Here is a 6,008-nt window from a genome sequence, read left to right on the forward strand (position 1 = left end):
GCAGCAGCAGCAGCAGCAGCAGCAGCAGCAGCAGCAGCAGCAGCAGCAGCAGCAGCAGCAGCAGCAGCAGCAGCAGCAGCAGCAGCAGCAGCAGCAGCAGCAGCAGCAGCAGCAGCAGCAGCAGCAGCAGCAGCAGCAGCACAGTGACACGCAAATCCAAGTAGAACCAAAGCTCCCGAAAGGTGTAGAGCCCATGTTTGTCTTTCGCATGTTGGATGGGAATCCAGACGCACACACGGACGTCGTAACCAACAGTATATGTCCCCGTTCATTGTCTAATGCCATAATCTCATGTGAGGCTACACATTTCAAGCGCGGCCTCAACGCGGGCCTTCGCTGTCTCAGTACCCTCTTCCGGCCCGCCACAACTGTCGAAGGCAGTAGCGGGAGAGGTAGTGGAAACGGTCAGGAAGCTCTCTGGGCTGTTGAATGGCTCGAGTCTGTGTGTTCGCAACGAAATGAGGATCCAACATCCTTTCGTCGTGAAGTAGCAGCATCAGGGACCACAGCCAGGCAAGTAGTGAGTGTTCAAATGTCCTCGTCCATAATTTATCACCAGTATAGTGTCCTGCATCCTCGCGACTGCCAATATGATCAATAAAGATTGTATGTGTCCCCTACATTGCCGTTATTTGCCACGCTGCGCGGCAGCGTAACTTGCATGTACACATAACACGTATATAGCGTAATGTAAAGTCTTTATTCAATAACATCATATATTTACACATTCAATAGGATCACACAAAGCTTGTATAAGGCGCTTAAAAGGATCTTAAACACTGAAGCTTGTATAAGGAGCTCCCTTGTCAACGTAGGCCGCTGTATAAAGAGCTTAAACAATGCCAAACCGAAGCTTGTATAGGAGCTCCCGGTCGACGTTATGAGTAGGAAACAGCTTGTATAAGAATGACGTTGCCTTCGTACAAGCTGTCCCGAGACACATTGGTGGCGTACATACTTTGAGACACTTGGAATACAGCACGTAAGTCCAAACTATATTTTGAGACACTTGGAATACAGCACGTACTTCCAAACACTTGGAATACAGCACGTACTTCCAAACTATACTTTGAGACACTTGGAATACAGCACGTAATTCCAAACTATACTTGCGACACTTGGAATACAACACGTAATTCCAAACTATACTTTGAGACACTTGGAATACAGCACGTAATTCCAAACTATACTTTGAGACACTTGGAATACAGCACCTAATTACAAACTATACTTTGAGACACTTGGAATACAGCACCTAATTCCAACTATTGAGCCCAGGTGGTTCTACTGATTTCATTTAACGTAAACATAATACTGAAATCGCCATTTTCATCCTCGACTAGTGGGCTAAACGCTTCGTCTTGGTTTACAATATCAGACCGAATAGTTTCAAACGTACTTTTAATCTTGCTAAGGTCCACATCCCAATTTCTTTCATAATATCCATAATAAAGGCTTCGCTTGTATCTTTCATTACAATATCTGCGACTTCTGGGGTTTCAAATAGTGGTTCCAAATCGTCAGATTGTGCCAATTTAGCTAATGGGTTGCCGCTGCTGCCAAGGCACCAGAACGTAAATGCAGATTGCATAGTCGGCAAGGCAACTTCAGTGCAGCCGCGCTCTGGCTTGAACACAAAGGAACGCTCTTTGAAATATACACGCGTCCACTGAGTGCCAACCAGATCACGCTCAGCATCTGTAATTGCCAGATTGTCGAATACGTCCCAGCACACAGAGCAGACGCCAGCGTCGAACACAGCCGGCGACGCAAAGCAGGCAGCGAGCACATCCTGGACATCGTCGTCGTTGGAGCACGACGGGTCGCCCACTATTCGCTCGAGCGTCGCTTGAGGACTCCCAGCACGTCGTCCAAGGTGGTTTAACATTACGGGCCCATACCGTAGACACAGTGTAGGCGATAACCACTCCTGAAGTCGCAGCGTTCCAAACGGGGTCTTCCGCTGTGACAAGGCGTCCCGCAAAAGCTTGTGTGCGCGGGCGGCAGCCACCACAGCTCCCGTAAAAGAATTGCACGTGTCTCGAAGCAATGGCACGAGATACGGTAGGCTGCGGCTCCAGGAAGCCCGTAACAGTTGCAGGGAGTCCTCGCCGACGATGCCGACAAAGTCCATTTTGCGTTGTCGCGATCCAAGGTTCTTGAATAGGTCCGTGAGACCCCCGTCGGCCAGACACCCGGCGAGTTCAAAGACGCGAAGGTTAGGCTGGGCATCGAGCACGTCGCAAAGGCGAGATACTTGATTTGTCGTCAGCCGCATGTCGCCGAGCCTAACCTCGCTGATGTTTCTCGAGCCGGAGGCTGTCTGGATGGCTTCTAGGCTGCAGATGGTGTTGCAGCCGTCGGGAATCTCACTTTCCATGGCCACGGAGATGGAAATGGCGTAAGACACTTGGGCGCGGCAACGAAGTTCACAGTCGACTGCGTCTCTTGAGATTGAAATGCCCGTGAGAGATCCGACGCAGTGCACGGTTTTCCATTCGCCAGAGTGTTTGCAGCTAGGACGGATGATATAGCTATCTTCCTCCTTGCCGTCCGGCCAGATACCGATGTTCTTGGCCGACTGCTCGAAGGTGTATATGGTAGATGATAAGGCCCTGTATACATCCCACGAGCAGCAGAGAGGCGCGATGGAGGTAACGCCTCGCTCTTCGAAGTTGCTGCGATGCTCCTCGTTGAAGTTGTCCAAGCTTTCGCATAAGGCCTCGATCTGGCCAGACGGATTGGTGTTGATGAAAGTAATGCGCAAACACTCGGTGCGAGATGAACAGGCTGTCAAAAGACGCGCCCAGTGATCTGGCTTGAACCGTGCACTGTCGATGGAGAAGTGTCGCAAGGCTGGCAGGTCCTCTCCACGGGCAATCCTCTCCACAAGAGCTGGATCTAGCGGGGTTTTTAATTGCAGTTCCAAACTCTCCAACGACAGCAGTCGCGGCAGTGTGTGTTTCCCCGGAGAGAATTTCACGCCTTTCAGCCGCAGGGTCTTAATGCTGCCGCTGGAAAGATGGGCTACCGGTGTCTCTTCTAGGTCGGGGACACCGGCCAACTCAAGGCACTGGAGAGAGCCGATAACCCGGTGGTCTTGGGCAATGATGTGGTCCAGTGCTCTCGCCAGTGCCTCACTCCCCGCCAGATCCGCGCAGAACCTGTGCAGTCTTCTTTGTCGGCACGCGAATAGATAGCGCCACATTGATGTCAGGCGATCTTCGGTTGTAGGGGAACCTTTACTGGTGGTGCAGTCTTTGAAGACCTGGAGAACGCGGCTCCAGGGAGCTTGATTATCACCAAGTTCGAAGGTGTCACAGCAGTGGTGATATCCCACGATGCTTTGTAGCAAGTCTGTGGGCACTTCTAGCTGGTCACCTTCGTTCTCCCACACCATCTTCGACGACGAGCCGCAGATGTAGGTGTCGAAGTATTTGGAAGTGGCATACAGTCCAACGGTGCCTCGTTCCGGGTGACAGCGTACTTCCAGGCCTCCAAAGTACAGCAAGTGGTCCACCATTGTTCTGTTCCAGTCCGACGTCACCAACCAGCATCTGTACGGTCCGCCGCACATCACAAAATCGGTAGATTTGACGAATGCAGTTAATCGCTCAAAGAGCAACTTATTTATTTATTTATTTGTACCCTCAGGGCTTACAAGAAGCGTTATAGAGGGGAGGGGCTTTTGCACATCATTATATAAATGAAATACAAACGCTTGTCTGCGTTTTGCCCTACCATTGCTGTGCGTGGCACTGGTACGACGACAGAAGCAGAATGAAGGAATGGCGTTTTCGCCTCATTATAAGTGCTAGTCTTTCCGCTAACGCATCTGACTAATGCAACGCCTCCCGTGACGCCTCCCCGGGAAACTGAATCCTGTTCTCAAGGACGCAACGCGACGCGCGCGCTCGGCCCGCCTCCTCTCGGAAGCCTCCGACCGGAGGGGGATATGCGTTAACCCAGGGGGCATGCGTTATCGCTCTCTAGAAGAGGTCTCCAGACTTCCTTATCGCCGGCGCCAGACATCCTGGCTCGGCGACGCCCCTTGTTGCTACGGCATCGACGAGTGGGATTTTCCAAAAGCTGGTTGCGTTGGTAAACGCCGTCTTCCCAAGCAACAGGTTCTGTTTGAAGAGTCGCTACTACCATATGCCACCATAGTTAGTGGCCGAGCGATGGGGCAGGTGCTCCTTCCGATCTGCGCCGAGCACCCGTTGATGGCCGAGCGCTCGAGCAGGTGCCCCTCCAATTTGACGGGGCGAGCACCCTCTCGTTTAGTTAGTGGCCGAGCGCTAAAGCAGGTGCCCCTCCAATTTGACGGGGCGAGCACCCTCTCGTTTAGTCGATGGCCGAGCGCTAAAGCAGGTGCGACGGGGTCTGCGCCGAGCACCCTCTCGTTTAGTTGATGGCCGAGCGCTAAAGCAGGTGCCCCTCCAATTTGACGGGGTCTGCGCCGAGGCTGCTCCCAGCTTAAAATATTTCTTTTCAGAGTTGACCCTGTATGTATGCCCCCCTTCTAGCTGCATAGCTCCAATATGTCATTCACCGCTCTATTCAGTCACCACAGTGTGCAAAATTTGGGACGGCTAGGTCCATGCTACTTTACCTTGCATACTTGACTATTCAGGTGCACATACTTGACCGTCGCTAAACATTGAGCTCAGGTGCACAAAAGTCTGACAGTCAGGTGCACAGAATTCTATGCTTGACGTCGCTAGAACATTTACTTGAGCTCAGGTGCACATACTTGACGTCGCTAAACATTGAGCTCAGGTGCACAAAATTCTGACCTCGCTAGTCAGGTGCACAGAATCCCATACTTGAGTTCCACTCGCGGGAATCACGCGATGCGCGCACACCCCGCATTTTTGGCCCACGGTGCGCTTTGTTAGTAAATGACAGGTATTCCTTCAACAACACTTGTTATTGTAAACGCAGTTTGAGACGTACACACCGTCAATCATGTCTGTCACTCTTTATTGTTGGCATTACGCCCCCGGTAACGACTCAGGTGCCCTTAGTTGTCCTCCAAAGTACGCCACTGCTGCTATGAGAACAGCCAGAGCCAAAAATGCCCTCCAAAGTACGCCACTGCTGCTATGAGAACAGCCAGAGCCAAAAATGCCGCTGTCCATAGCGTCGGCGGTGTCTTGTGTTCCATTTCCATTTCTTCCGCGCCGCAATGTTTCAGAGCGAGGTGATCGAATGCGTGCTGCGTGCCTAGACCCAACCACAGCAGAAATTCTTGACACGCTAGCCAGCAGTCTACTGGAGCCACAAATTGAGAACGGCGTTCTCCGAGAAGTCCAAACACGTAGTCGGGCGGCAATATTCGCGTGCCCATAACGATCTGTAAAAGAAACATTGCAATAAGCGTGATGCGGCACACGTGCGCACACACACACACTCACCGCTTCCGTAAACGATTTGTCGAAATCGTGCCGTGCATCCAGGCGGTAGACCAAGAAATTCGCTCGATAGCTCGTTGCGTGGGATCACACAATAGAACACGCGAGCTGTAAACGAGAGCGACGAGCCATGGTTTGCAATCAGCGGGGTGATCGTCTCGCGGTCGATTGAGTTGACAACAATGGGCGAGCAATATGCAGCAGGCATCTTCCATTCTCTCTGGCGGCGTTAACTGCAGCTGCGTCGCATCTTCGGGTTCCACGCCGACCAAGCTGGAGAGCGGACGTGCAATCGATGGGCGACGCATCGGTTTGGAATTGCTGCGGGCCGGGGCTCTAAATATCGATCGGGCCATGAGCGAATTACACAAACAACGACTTCACAATAGCGACTCTCTGTACAACGAATCGCTCAAAGTAAGATGTGTGTCTCTCTGCGTGTGTGTTTCTGTCTATACACGTCTTTTTCGTCGTGTCGCAGGCACTTGCACGGCAAGAAATGCGACGCTGCGGGTTTCCAGTCTCCGTCGATCTAGAGTGCATGCACGAGGCCGAAATGCAAACGCTAGCCGACGAAATGAGCAGAGAAATGGG

The sequence above is a fragment of the Amblyomma maculatum genome, chromosome 8 (assembly GCF_055883805.1).
Source record: "Amblyomma maculatum isolate TAMU_Amacu chromosome 8, ASM5588380v1, whole genome shotgun sequence".
NCBI lineage: Eukaryota > Metazoa > Arthropoda > Arachnida > Ixodida > Ixodidae > Amblyomma > Amblyomma maculatum.